We start from the raw sequence: 15,669 nt of genomic DNA on the forward strand, positions 1-15,669 counted from the left end.
TAGGCCATCTATACTAAAGCTTCACCAGATTTAAAATTAAAAATAATTTTTAGCTGCATCTAGCCCGGAAAATAATTTTGGGGCTCCGAGATGCGCAAGACACATAAGTGCCTTCTTGCTGCACTACCTGCAGCATGACCCTCATATTGTCAGAATTCAAAGTAATCATGACTACTGGGTTGCCACACTCTTAGATCCCCCAAACTTTTCGATCAACCTTTTCATTTTAATAAAGACCAAAAAAATGGTCATTTTTGAAATTATAAGCATTAGCAGGATGTTAGAAACTGAAATCAAACAGTTTTCAACTCAAAACTTTATTCTAGGTGATGTTACATTTTCACATAGGACCCCTTGTTCGAAAGGAGCTTCTGAACTCTCTCGTCCATTGAATTTGTCAGGTTTTTAATGGTTTCTGCTTCAATTGTTTTGCATGAGGACAGAATACCCTCCCAGAGCTGTTGCTTAGATGTGAACTGCCTCCCGCCATCATAGACACTCCTTTTAATGATGCTCCAAAGGTTCTGAATGGGGTAGAGGTCAGGGGAGCATGGGGGTCACACCATAAGTTTGTCCCCTTTTATGCCCATATCAGCCAGAGATGCAGATGTTTTATGTGCAGCATGAGATGGTGCATTATCATGCAGAAAAATGATCTTGCTGTGAAATACACGGTTCTTCTTCTTGAACCATGGCAGGAAGTGCTGTTTGAGAAAATCCACATACATTATGGAGTTCATCTTTAGCGCCTTCAGGGATCCTAAAGGGGCCGACAATCTCTCTCCCCATGATTCCAGCCCAAAACATTACTCCACCTCCTCCTTGTTGGCGCTGTAGCCGTGTTTGCGTGGGGTGTCCATCAACCAGCCATCCTCCACTCCATCCATCTGGACCATCGAGCGCTGCACGGCACTCATCCGTGAACAAAACTGTTTTGAAATCAGTCTTCATGTAATGTTTGGCCCACTGGAGCCGTTTCTGCTTGTGTGAAGTGGATAGAGGAGGTCGACAGGATGGCGTGTGCACAGCTGCAAACCTCTGAAGGACCCTGCATCTTGTTGTTCGGGGGATGTTGGAGGCACAAGCAGCTTCAAAAACTTGTCTGCTGCTATGACAAGGCTTTTTTGCCGCTGCTCTTTCAACCTGACGTAATTGCCTGTAGGAAAGAGTCCTCAATTTGCCCTTATCAGCACGCACACGTGTGTACTGTGAATCAGCTACATACTTCTTGATTGCCAAGACACTTCATCCTGATCATCGCACAATGTTGATTGTAGTCATGCCTTGACCTAAACACTCCACAATTTGTTGCTTCTCAGCAGCCGACACATCCTTTTTCTTTCCCATTTTGGCAGAAAATGTAGGCTGCTTAATAATGTGAGAGAGCCTTCTTAAGTAGTCTTGCCTTTCATTGTACACACCTGCCAAACTAATTAGCACAGGTGTCTGCAATTGCTTACAGTGATATAAAGAGCCCTGACACACATCACCATCAATGAGTTTAACTGACAAACAAACAAATTCTTCCCTTATCACTCCTAAACACTTTTTGCATAATAATTTGGAACGCAGTGTACATGCGCTTTTCCACAAAACACCAGCGGTTCACGTAGTGAATCTTACAGTTCTAACTTGCCAACCGTGGTCTGTATGGAGTTGTTCAATAAAGGGCCCAAAATTAAGATAACATAGATGGGAGAGGTCTCTATGAATAGGAATTCATAAGTATTTGATACCCTGTGAGGGACAGGCAAAGGGAAAGTTGGACTGGATGGAATCCTATATGGATTTGGGGAGGGAGACATCGAGGGCCTCAGACTTCGCTGCATTGATTTTAAAATTTGACCATGTAACAAAGTGATCTATTTCAGCCATAACAGCATGGATGGATATATGTGATTGAGTGATATATACTAGGACATCATCAGCAAATAGAGAGCACTTGTACTCGGTGCCTCCCACCTCAATCCACCTAATATTGGGGTTATGGCGAATTGATGAGAGCAGGTGCTCCGTCACTAGGATGTATAAGAGAGGGGACAGAGGACATCCCTGCCTTGTCCCATTGGTGATTGTGAAAGGTGATGAAAATGTTCTGACGCACCCCCTGGGCCTTGGGACACCCGGAGCCGGACCCTTTTTGGTGGATGCTGGTGGTTGTAGTCTTCGTGGCGGCGACCCGGTTCCGTGGCTCAGGGCGGTCAAACCAGTGGCGGAACTATTTATGTGGTTTTGATGTTTAAATGTACGACTACGCCACCCGTGGATTGCGGTCAGAGTGAACCGCCGCTACAGGGCAGACCGCTGAGGCTGGTGTTGTGGGTGCAGCAGAGCGTAGCATAACTCCCCACGGGAGGAGTATAGCCTCAGGGCAGTGTATGCGGAGGATGGGGGTGATGGTGCAGGGCAGCAGCAGTAACGACACGGAGTCAGTGATGCAGTTCAGGGCCTTTACTCACAGTTCTTATTATCCAGACCACGTCTGCAGGTAACGGCTGCCCACGTCGTACTGTGCTCACCAGGTGAGGGGCTCAGACAACTCCCAGATAACTTTGGAGTGCTTCACAGGACCCCCTTTGTGTGTCCTTTGTCTGGCCTTTCTTACCAACACTTCTGTCCGGCAGCCTCGGGCCTCCTCTTGGTAAACTTGGCGCCAGTTTCCCTGACCCTATGTGGTGCCTTCCTAGCGGGTGTAGCGAGGGGCTGCGCCACATAAAATGTCAGAGCCTCCGGTTTCTAGCTGAGGGTCGTTTCCTGCCTCCACTAGTTCGGGGACCGGTCTCCCCCTTTGGCCTGACCACTCCACGCAGGTGGATTCGGGCGTGCGGTGGCGACTCGCCCGTCCGCACCCCTGGGATCCCTTCATTCCTCGTTCCTGGAGCCTTCTCCGCTCCTCTTCCTTCCTTCTCCCTCTTCCAGGCCTGGGCCTCTGTTACTAGGCCCGCCTCCGGAGCAGAGCTCATGCAGAGCCCCTGCTCCCTGCCACTTCTGCTCAGACTTCTCTGCACTGAACTAAGATGGTGCCCACCTTTTATACTCCCTTCTCAATGCACCGAGGAACTGCTTCCTCCCTGCTCCTGCACTACCGGGTTCCCCTTCCTCAGTGTTCCCTCCCCCCACTCCAGCCAGGGACAGGGACTGTCGTGCCCATCTCAGGGGCATATTGGTCGCCCTGCCCCACGGCAATGTGGTGTAATGCATGCAGGTGTCGGGTCCTGATCCACACTCCATCCTTACCTGAGAGTGAGATATCACGCCTCTGGGTGAGGTGCAATACGTCTGTAGCAACCGAGCCCTCAGGGTGCTACAGTTCCATTTATCTTCAGCCTAGGTGACGTATTGTGATACAGGGCCGTGATTTTGGCTATAAAAGGGTCCCTTAGACCAATACCCCAAGCTTTTTAAGAGAATCATATATGGCGTGCCAGGAGACTCTATGGAATGCTTTCTCAGCATCCAACGAGAGTATCTAATTACAAATTTTTAACTGCATCTAGCCCAGGAAATACTTTGTGCCTTGTAGCAGTGTCTGCTAGTCAGCGGATTATCCCGGCTGTTAAGCAAGCTACACCACCTGTAGTTTAGACACTTAATTTTTTCAAAGGAAATGCTTCGGGACCATGGGATACTTAGTGAAGAGCATCAGGAGGCATCCCAAGGCATAGGGGCTGGGACTGGCAGTAGGATGCCTTGCGGTGGACAGCCGAGCTCGATCCTTATAAAAGCTTTTTAACTGCAGCAGCTTTAGTGGACGCTACTGGAGCTGGAATTACGCGGCTGCTGGCATGAGACTTGCCCTCCAATAGATCCTTGTAAATGGATTTAAAGTGTATTCATTCAAATTAGAGAGACAATTTAAATTAAAAAGCTTAGAGCTGCCTCCACCACAGGGGGGCTCGCTCGACCCACCAGCGGACAGGCACCAGTATTGGGAGAGGGGGGCTGGCCATCAGGGTTCACCGCGGCTCTGGCACAAACCCGGCGACACAGAGGTGGCACGGGCAGGAGCGGACTGGCCGTGTCGGCTTCTCACTTTTTGGATTTTAGAAGGGCATGACATGCCTATATCTGTGTCTCCCCCTCCTTTTACTCCTCCACCTCTATTATTTTCGCATGACTATATGTACTTGTCACTTTTCCATGTGTTAGTTATGTCTTCTGAGCAGTTTGTCAGCTTTTGGACACCTTTGAAGGTGTTTTCTATGTGTTTCTATGTGTTTTTGTTTGCCTGCCATTGGTTTTAACGGTGTTCGAAGGTGTTCGACGAACAGTTCGACGAACAGTTCGGCGAACACACGGGTGTTCGACGAACCGAACCGAACTCGAACACTACGGGGGTGGCTCAACACTATTCTTTATCCACCATCTGCACAATCTTGCGTTGAAATCTCTCATCAATTTTTCTTTTCCGTCCACATCTAGGGAGGTTAGCCACAGTGCCATGGGCTTTAAACTTCTTGATGACACTGCGCACGGAAGACACAGGAACATTCAGGTCTTTGGAGATGGACTTGTAGCCTTGAGATTGCTCATGCTTCCTCACAATTTGGTTTCTCAAGTCCTCAGACAGTTCTTTTGTCTTCTTTCTTTTCTCCATGCTCAATGTGGTACACACAAGGACAGAGGACAGAGGTTGAGTCAACTTTAATCCATGTTAACTGGCTGCAAGTGTGATTTAGTTATTGCCAACACCTGTTAGGTGCCACAGGTAAGTTACAGGTGCTGTTAATTACACGAATTAGAGAAGCATCACATGATTTTTCAAAGGGTGCCAATACTTTTGTCCACCCCCTTTTTTAGGTTTGGTGAGGAATTATATCCACTTTGGCTTTAGGACAATTCTTTTTGTGTTTTTTTCATTGAATACAAATTAAATGAAGAGAATAATACGAAAGAATTTGTGATTGCAATCATTTTCAGGAAGAAACTGAGTATTATCTGACAGAATTGCAGGGGTGCCAATACTTTTGGCCAGCACTGTATATGTGCTCCATCCTGGACCACTTCACATTTTTGTAAATATTTTATTTTATCTTTTTATGGAACAAAAATGGAGATATGACACTTTGATACAATGTAAAGTAGTCAGTGTGCAGCTTTTATAACAGTATAAATTTGGTGTGCCTTCTAAATAACTCAACACACAGCCATTAATGTATAAACCGCTGGCAGCAAAAATGAGGTAAAAATAATAAATTTGTGCACAATTACCCATTTTCCTACTCCGGTGTTATGTGACTCATTTAGTGTTACAAGGTCTCAGGCATGAATGGTGAGCAGGTGTGGTAAATTTGGTGTTATCACACTCACATTCTCATACTTGTCACTGGAAGTTCAACATGGCTCCTCATGGCAAAGAACTCTCTGAGGATCTGAAAAAAAGAATTGTTGCTCTACATAAAGATGGCTGAGGCTATAAGAAGATTGCCAACACTCTGAAACTGAGCTGCAGCACCCTGGCCAACAACATACAGTGGTTTAACAAGGCAGATTCCACTCAGAACAGTCCTCGCCATGGTTGACCAAAGAAGATGAATGCACATGCTCAGCATCACATCCAGAAGTTGTCTTTTCAAAATAGACGTATGAGTGCTGCCAGCATTGCTGCAGAGGTTAAAGGGATGGTGGGTCAGCCTATCAGTGCTCAGACCATATGCTACACACTGCATCAAATTGGTCTGCATGACTATAGTCCCAGAATGAAGCCTCTTCTAAAGATGATGCACAAGAAAGACCGCAAACATTTTGCTGAAGACTAGCAGACTAAGGACATGGATTACTGGAACCATGTCCTATGGTTTGATGAGACCAAGATAAACTTGTTTGGTTCAGATGGTGTCAACTTGTGTGGCGGCAACCAGGTGAGGAGTACAAAGTCAAGTGTGTCCTGCCAACAGTCAAGCTAGGTGGTGGGATTGTCATGGTCTGCAAGAGTGCTGCTGACTGTGGGAAGCTACAGTTCATTAAAGGAACCATGAATGCCATCATGTACTGTGGAATACTGAAGAAGAACATGATTACCTCTCTTGGGAAACTGGGCCGCAGAGCAGTATTCCAACATGAAAATGACCCAAAACACCTCCAAAACCATCACCCCCTTGCTTAAGAAACTGAGAGTAACTGGCCAAGCATGTCTCCAAACCTAAACCCTATTGAGCATCTGTGGGGCATCCTCAATCAGAAGGTGGAGGAGCGCAAGGTCTCTAACATCCACCAATTCTGTGATGTCGTCATAGAGGAGTGGAAGAGGATTTCGATGGTGACCTGTGAAGCTCTAGTGAACTAAATGCCCAAGAGAGTTAAAGGGGTTTTCCCATGAACGAAAGTTGATTTTAATTAATAGATCTTGGAATAATAATAAGTTCCACAATTGGATGTGTTTAAATAAAATGTTCCTGAACTGAGATAATCTTATAAATGTTCTCCTGTGTAATGGCTGTATCTGACTGCATATGGAACATGGTCTGACCATACCACACCTCCTGGGCAGGGGAGGAAGTAAAAGACTATACAGACTTTACAGCACGGGATCACAGCTGATACTTTTTGTGAAGTAAAAGATTTCACTGCCTTTTTTTAAACAATGCTTTACTTCAAAGAAAGAATCAGCTGCAATCCCATGCTGTCCTGTCTGTCCTACTCTCTTTTGCTTCCTCCTTTGCTCAGGAGATGTGGTATGATCAGATCATGTTCCTGTACGGTCAGACACAGCCATTACACAGTACACAGCAGGGGCACATTTATAAGATTATCTCAGCACAGGAACATTTTATTTAAATACATTCAATTTTGGAACTTATTATTATTCCAAGATCTATTGATTACAATGAACCTTTGTTTGGGGGAAAACCCCTTTAAGGCAGTGCTTGAAAATAATGGTGGCGTCACTAAATATTGACACTTCGGGCACAATTTAGCCTTTTTCAATTAGGGGAGTAATCAATTTTGTTGTCAGCGGTTTAGACATTAATGGCTGTGTGTTGAGTTATTTAGAGGGCACTAAATTTACAGTGTTATACAAGCTGTACTCTTACTACTTTACATTGTATCAAAGTGTCAGATCTTCAGTGATGTCCCATCAAAAGTTATAATAAAATATTTACAAAAATGTGAGAGGTGTACTTGTGGCACCCAGGGGATGGGGACTACTCGGCGCCCAGGCCTTGTTGCCTGGTGTTGAGGGATGTCGCGATAGTCGCTCCCGGGCCCGTACCCTGGGGTCTCTTTTAAAAGAAAGGAAATAATCAAAGTTCGTGATGCCCCCTGTGGTTTCTGGTGAGGACCACCAGTGCTGCAGCCATCCTCTGAGACCGGTGTTCTGGCAGCTAAGATGGCGTAGCTCCCCACAGGAGGAGCTGGGCCTCAGGGCAGCGTAGGTATAGAGGATGCAGGACAGAGGGGAACCAGCCAGGTCAGAGTAAGAACAGGGACACACACGATAATCACTTCAGTACCTTTCACTGGTGTTAATTCAGGCACGTTCCGGAGCACTGTAGGGTGAGGGGTGCATATCAGGACTCTCCTCAGTGAGCGGGTGTAGGGCCTCCTGTCTCTTGCCTTTGTTTGGTAAGTCTCTGACCTGCTTGGAGCTAGGCCTAACTTGGTTTCTGCCCTGCACCGGCTGATCTTGAACTAGGGCCTTTGGTTGGAGATCACTCTCCCTGCTTGCAGGACCTCCATGACTCCTGGCTCTGGTACGTATCAGCTCTTGGGTGATCCTGGGACCTGAAGTCTTCTAGGGGTTCCGGTTGTCTCTACAGGGGATATAGGGCCCTGTAGACGCGGACCCGGTGTCCGGTATATGCTTTCTGGGGTGAGCAGGTACAGCTCCTCTGCCCCCTAAGTTATTCACTCCACTAGCCTTCGGCCTACTCGGGGCCCTCACTAGGCTACACACCAGCAGCAGGCTTGCTGCGCTTCACCGATCTTATGGCGTCGGCACACCTTAGGCTCACTATTCTGAGCTCCCTGAGTCTAGACTTGCAGGAGCCTCATGCTCCACTGCTGAACTCTTAACTGTGTTCTTTAGACTGACTGAGAACTGTCCTGCTCTGACTGTGAGCAGGAACTCTGTTCTGGCTGCCTAACTCCACCCTCCGTATATATATGTCCCTATCCGGGCTCCCTCTGGTGGTCTGAGGTGGTAAGGTGGAGGTGTATGTATGCTGTGAGGGCCTCTTGTGGAGAAATCCGTCCATGCAACCCTCTGGGATCTGTGGCACCATTGCATAGCAGGGCGCCACATACTCACTTTTGTGATATACTGTATGTCCCCCCATCTTGTTATATATGTCTCCTATCCTGGGCCCTTCCTGGTATACAGTACAGACCAAAAGTTTGGACATACCTTCTCACTTAAAGATTTTTCTGTATTTTCATGACTTTGAAAATTGTACATTCACACTGAAGGCATCAAAACTATGAATTAACACATGTGGAATTATATACTTAACAAAAAAGTGTGAAACAACTGAAAATATGTTTTATATTCTAGGTTCTTCAAAGTAGCCACCTTTTGCTTTAATGACTGCTTTGCACACTCTTGGCATTCTCTTGATGAGCTTCAAGAGGTAGTCACCGGAAATAGTTTTCACTTCACAGGTGGGCCCTGTCAGGTTTAATAAGTGGGATTTCTTGCCTTATAAATGGCGTTGGGACCATCAGTTGTGTTGTGCAGAAGTCTGGTGGATACACAGCTGATAGTCCTTCTGAATAGACTGTTAGAATTTGTGTTATGGCAAGAAAAAAGCAGCTAAGTAAAGAAAAATGAGTGGCCATCATTACTTTAAGAAATGAAGGTCAGTCAGTCCGAAAAATTGGGAAAACTTTGAAAGTGTCCCCATGTGCAGTTGCAAAAACCATCAAGCACTACAAAGAAACTGGCTCACATGAGGACCGCCCCAGGAAAGGAAGACCAAGAGTCACCTCTGCTTCTGAGGATAAGTTTATCCGAGTCACCAGCCTCAGAAATCGTATGTTAACAGCAGCTCAGATTTGAGACCAGGTCAATCCCACACAGAGTTCCTATCCTAGTATACATGTCCCCCATACTGGCATACATGTTCCACATCCTGGCACCATCCTGGTATAAATGTCCCCCATCCTGGTATATATGTCCCCCATCCTGGTATATATGTCCCCCATTCTTCATCTGTACTTTAACAGATAAAAAAATAAACAATTCTAATCATCTTGCCCCCGCTCCCACACAGTGGTGTCCTCTTCTATAGCATGCCGCTGACTTTAGCGTGCAAGCGATGGATAGCGCATGACGACACTGTCATGCATCCCCAGTCACAGGCATGCCGTCGTCAGCTTCTGGCCTCTGATTGGCTGTTGGCATGTATTGAATATTAGATGACTATTAGATCTGACCTCATTAATTATGTCATTCATTCTCCAGATTTGACTACAGGAATGTATTTTCCTCTTACTTTGTAATAAAATTGAGTCATTTAATAAAGGAAATTGTACTATGACTAAGAGCACATGTGTTCGACATGCGTAGGGTTGTTTATACCTTACTCTTCTTTTTTATTGGACTTCAGCTATTGGTATTTTAACATGGTCTAGTAAAGAATTTTGCTTTTAATTACCTATCATTGATTTAATGCTGGATACAACCTTTTTTTCTCCTTTTTGGATTTATGGCTATGAGAAAAAATCAACACAAGATGACAAAGAGATATCTCAGTACCTGTATTACAAGAACATGCCGAACAATGTGTTTACCCTTTGGCAGGAACAACCTAAAATGCAATTTATGTTAATTAAGAATTTTGGTTTTCATTTACTTAATCCAAAAAGTCAATATTATCTGCAAACACAATAAGTGTGCATAAAGGAGCATCTCCTGACACTGCTGTTAATCCATTGTGCAGTCACTCTTATTATATCCAGTAGGAGGACTAAGCATGAGTCATCCCAAAGTCCAGCCATATTTGTCTTTTCTGAAGATAGAAAGAGAATAAACTTCTCACAGACATCCCTGTCAGTAACTTATTTCTACCACCCAAACAAACATCTCTCTTTCGAGGAGAGTCAAGACTTTCTCACCGTGTGACAGTGACGCGTAGACAATACTAATAGGAATGGATGTCACGAAGCTACTTCAAGCCCAGACACTGAAAAACCTAAGAGGAGGTTAAAAAAAAGAAAAGATCAAACTAGGTTGGAAAAAAAAAACAGAACAAGCCAGACACCTTTTTTTCTTGAAAAGAAAAGACATAATAGCCCTGATCTGTTGCCTTCTTTTAAGTATTTTTTTGTCTTATCTTTCTGATTTTGGTTGTAGACTTTGCATCAAATTGATTAAAATGACAGACAATATTTGATGATGTTACTCAGTTGTCCTGGGCTCCAGTGCCACTCCACACATCTTATTTCCTGAAGGGCTGGTTCTCTGCTCTCGTACGTATTGAGTTTTTAACAAAAAGTAATTAGTTTACGCCATTTAAGCCAGAGTATTCAGTCAGTTCAGCATATGCTGGTTACCCTGTGTTTATACTCAGTGTACATGGTGACAAATTCTCCTCTGCTGTCCTCACATGCAGCTCTACTGTTCTAAAGTGCTGTCTGCACACTCGACCCTGCTATACTAATGTGCTTGTCAACCTACATGGCTGTACTGTCACTAGGTGCTGTACCATGGTACTTCACTACATATTTGGCTCTGCTGCTCTAAGGTGCCTGAGTACATGCACGACGACTCTGATGTGCCAAGGTACCTGACTATATACTTTGTTCCAAGTTGCCTGTCAGCTCAATTTGCTATGCTGTTTCCAAGGTGCATATATGCATATCCAGCTCTTCAACTTGCAATCCAGCAAATCTAGCTTCACTTCTCCATGCTGGTCCATGTCCTGTCCAAATCCAGCTATATGGTTCCAAGCCACCTCAGGTGTTGACTTGCTAATCCAGCTCAGATATTCCACATGCCATTTGGTTATTCTGCTCCACTGTATTCCACTGAACCAATGACTCCAGTCTGAGCTGTTCATCCAGACGTATGTCTTAGTAAATAATCAAGCCGTAGCAAAACTTTTTTTCTGCAAATAATTGATTTTTTTGCTCTTGTGTAAAAAGATGAACAATTAACCTAAAAATGGCAATCATTGAATTTGGAAAATAAATAAAAATGCCTTAAATCTAAACTTTTACTCAAAAATAAAAAAGGCAAAAAAAATTATAAATTGGAATCCTAGAGGGATTTCACCACTTTGACAATCTCTTTCTATATACTATATACCCCAGTGTAACATAAGGTAACAATTACTCGTTTCCCACATCTAGCGGTGTTGACTTCAGGTCTGATTGGGACTTGTGTGACATTATTATGCCACATGAGCACTGCAGCCAATCAGTGGTCTCCTTCAGATGTCTGAGATTCATGCAAAGGTAGTATGAGCAAAGTAGCTCATTAGTGACCTTTGATTGGCTGCAGTGCTCACATGACATAATAATGTCAAGCAAGCCCCTGGAGATACAGCTGAAACTGGGCTGATGCTGGAAGTGAGTATCTGTTTTTTTTATTTTACACTTGGGATTATAGTATTGAAGAAGGGGTTGTCCAAGTGGTGGACATTCATTTTAATGTTTTCCTAATGGGCCACACTGTTGCACACAGCATAGGAAAGGATTAAAGACATGCACAGCAAGAAGAATTCCAATGCACAAGTGCAGTGCAGAAGAAGCTTCAAAGGCATAAATAATAAGCAACATTGCAGAAGAAGTGATAGAGATGGAAGAGGAATTTAGGAGAGCTTTGAAAGACATTAATGGTACCTGGCATTTCAGGGTTCAGAGGCAAGATAGGAGTTTTAAAGACTGAATAGGTATGGGGCAAAATGGAAGTCATGTTGGACGCTTGAATAGCACCAATTATACTAAAAAATGATTTTTCTTTTGTTTTTTATTTGCAACTTACTTCCCATTAAAACTTTTTCTTATTCTCCTATACGTTATGTAGAAGAAAAAATTAAATGGATAGTACCCCTACTTGTACTTGGGGAGCATTTGACAAATAAGTAATTTCCCATCTAAATTTGCAATATTCAATGTAATGGGTAAATTATGCTGCATTTGCGTCAATTTTCTGTTTGGAATATTTAAGAATGCACAATCATTGATTGATTGTCAAATGCCATCAAATTATGAAACATCATCCAAATACAAAAGAGCAAAGCAACCAACATGAGCTCTTGGAAGATAAGAGATGAACGAAGATTTTGGCAACACAAAACATTGCTAGTCGATGACAAATCCAGTGGCTTCATTGAAGTATATTGACTTTTTAATAAAATGTAATTTGTTAGAGCCTTTTGATGTCATAGAATTGGCTCATCATTCGGGAAGCTCGTTGATGCCAACTCATCACACCAAGTCACAAATACAGCAAATACCACACGTGTACATATTTAATGCAAAGGAACTCTGCCATCTCCTAAATCAGTGATCAGAATACAAATTACAAATGTTCAGCTTTTATGTCAAGTATCTAAGCAAAATGACATCATTGTAGGTGGTTACACTGCATAGGAAAGAAAAGTGGCCTAGGACCGCTGAAAGCTTCATCTTTTATTTTCTGCTTCTGAATAAAAGAACTACAAATGCAGCCAATATTATTTCATTCTTGATTGTTTCAGCTTATGTCACTCTAAATACAGATGGATTTTATGATATCATGGCCAAAAATGTAAATGCAACATCAACGATCATTGATTGTTATAAGCACACACACACTAAATTGGGTCATGCAAAAATAAAAATAACAGGAAAGCAATCCCCAAAAATCCAAATTTTGCTTTTTTACTTAGTTTAGAATCAACGATTGCCTTAACAGACTGACCAGTCAGTGATCAATTGAAATTAAGTCGACCGTGTTTAATTCTTTTGGATGAAAATCATATGAAAGATCTGTTCATCCATGAACAATCATTACAAAATTATTCAACAAAGATTGTTGGTTTAACTCCTGGTGTCGGTGAATATTTATGGCCAGGTTCAATGACGACACAGGAAAATTTCGATCAAAATGTTTATGGTTGTGTCGCCATTACAATCGTTCTTATCTTCCCCAAAAATAAGACATACCCCGAAAATAAGCCTTTGCATGATTTCACTGAATTATATAACCCCTACTCCAATAACAGCCAGGGACAATGTTGGTGAAAAACAGGGCAACTGCTTAGGATCCCCACTCCCTTAGGGGCCCCCAGAGTTTCTATTCTGAGGTTAAGACTGCTTAAGGATCTTTGGTGACATCATGGTCTTATGACCATGTTGTCACCAAAGGTCTTTTTAAATGTGGGAGTCTAGAGGAACTGAAGTGGAGAGAAGCTAGTACATACCGTTCGTGCAGTTTTTTTATATACATGTGAATGTATGTGCAGTGTGTGTATATATATGTGTATGTATGTGCAGTGCGTGTGTAACTTAATGTGTATGTGCAGTGTGTGTATATATATAAATATGTGTATGTATGTGCAGTGTTTGTGTAAATACATGTGTATGTTCAGTGTGTGTATATATATGTGTGAATGTATGTGCAGTGTGTGTGTAAATTCATGTATATGTGCAGGGTGTGTATATATGTATGTATGTGCAGTGTGTGTGTAAATACATATGTATGTGCAGTGTGAGTATATATATATATGCATGTATGTGCAGTGTGTGTGTAAATACATGTGTATGTGCAGTGTGTATATATATATGTGTATGTATGTGCTGTGTGTGTAAATACCTGTGTATGTGCAGTGTATATATATATATATATATGCATGTATGTGCAGTGTGTGTATATATATGTGCATGTATGTGCAGTGTGTGTTTAAGTTCATGTGTATGTACACTGTGTGTATATATGTGTGTATGTATGTGCAGTGTGTGTGTAAATACATGTGTATGTGTAATGGGTCTGCCGGATGACATGATTATATTTGAATAATAAGTGTTAACATTTTTGTTCAAAAATAAATGTGGATTGCTGTTCATGGAAAAAAAAAAGTGAGGCATGCTCTGAAAATAAGCCCTGACCCATCTTTTGGGGCAAAACATAATATAATACCTTGTCTTATTTTTTGAAAAACATGGTAGCAATAAGGATAATTGGGAAAAAATAAAGTTATTTTAGCAGTGGCTACTCTGGTTTTTGAAGGCTTCCAGGTAGCAGGATTTTTGTTTCTTCTCCGTAAAGAATAACTGAGAAGGAATCTATCCGGAACTTCAAGAAAAGCCATAAAGATGGGTCTCTACCAGCCTCATCCTGCTCAGCTTGGTTTGATTGATAGGTTTCACCAGTGACGGACTGGGGTTGCCAAGGGCACAACAGAGACAATGAGTCTGGATGCCCTCTGTTCATCTACATGCAAATATTACATTACTCTCATTCACAAATTTTTCTTTGCTTCTATATATCAATAAACTAAGTTATTTTCAAATGAATGATGAGATGCTTTCCATGTCTGTACATAGTGAATTGAGTGTATTGTTTCAACAGCTGCTCATGTAGTGGCTGGATGGTCCACCGGGGACTTCACCTTTTTCCCTGTGGGTCAGTCCGAGCTGGGGTCTCTCACTATTTGTTTATAAAGAGAGATCTGTCATTCAAACCAAGCTGGTAGAAACAAAGCCAATGGGAGTCTGCTAGATGACTGATTTCTCCATTTTTTTAAGCTATACTTTCTAAGAAACACTTTTTTGTGACAGAAGCAAAAGTAGGCGTAAGTTAAAAAGGGATTACTATGGAACTTGTACAGCCTCAAAAATTGTTACAGGGGTTGGCTTATCCAGACAGTTCCATATTAGAACATTTGGATGTTATAGATGTGGTTCGAGGATGGTCCCTTTCCTGAGCCAGGGGAACTCTTACTTTTGTAAAGTTTAGGTAGATAGATAAACTGACAGACTTGAGAAAGGGCCACAGCATTGGACCGAAACGTCGCCACAGCCACATGGGTCAATAAATTTGATATATATTTTTTCTATTTTGTGTGCTGCCTCCATTTTTTCGTGGATATTCATAGGTATGGTATGTACTTGGGTGGCTGAGCATCTCCTGCTACAATTTTTGTGCTGCTTTTGTTTTTTGTTTTTTTTAACTGACACATAGATATAGATAGATAGATAGATAGATAGATAGAAGGATAGATAGAAAATAGATAAGTAGATAGATAGATAGATATAAGGATAGCTAGAAAATAGATAGATAGATAGAAGGATAGATAGAAAATAGATAAGTAGATAGATAGATAGATAGATATAAGGATAGCTAGAAAATAGATAGATAGATAGATAGATAGATAGATATAAGGATAGCTAGAAAATAGATAGATAGATAGAAGGATAGATAGAAAATAGATAAGTAGATAGATAGATAGATAGATATAAGGATAGCTAGAAAATAGATAGATAGATAGATAGATAGATACAGTTGGTACGGAAAGTATTTAGACCCCTTTAAATTTTTCACTCTTTGTTTCATTGCAGCCATTTGGTAAATTCTAAAAAGTTCAATATTTTTCCTCATTAAAGTACACTCTGCACCTCATCTTGATTGAAAAAAACAGAAATGTAGAAATTTTTGCGAATTTATTAAAAAAGAATAACTGAAATATCACATGGTCATAAGTATTCAGACCCTTTGCTCCGTATTGAGTAGAAGCACACTTT

This window comes from Phyllobates terribilis, unplaced genomic scaffold (genome assembly GCF_046119375.1).
Source record: "Phyllobates terribilis strain yellow unplaced genomic scaffold, ASM4611937v1 Scaffold_12__6_contigs__length_324123572, whole genome shotgun sequence".
NCBI lineage: Eukaryota > Metazoa > Chordata > Amphibia > Anura > Dendrobatidae > Phyllobates > Phyllobates terribilis.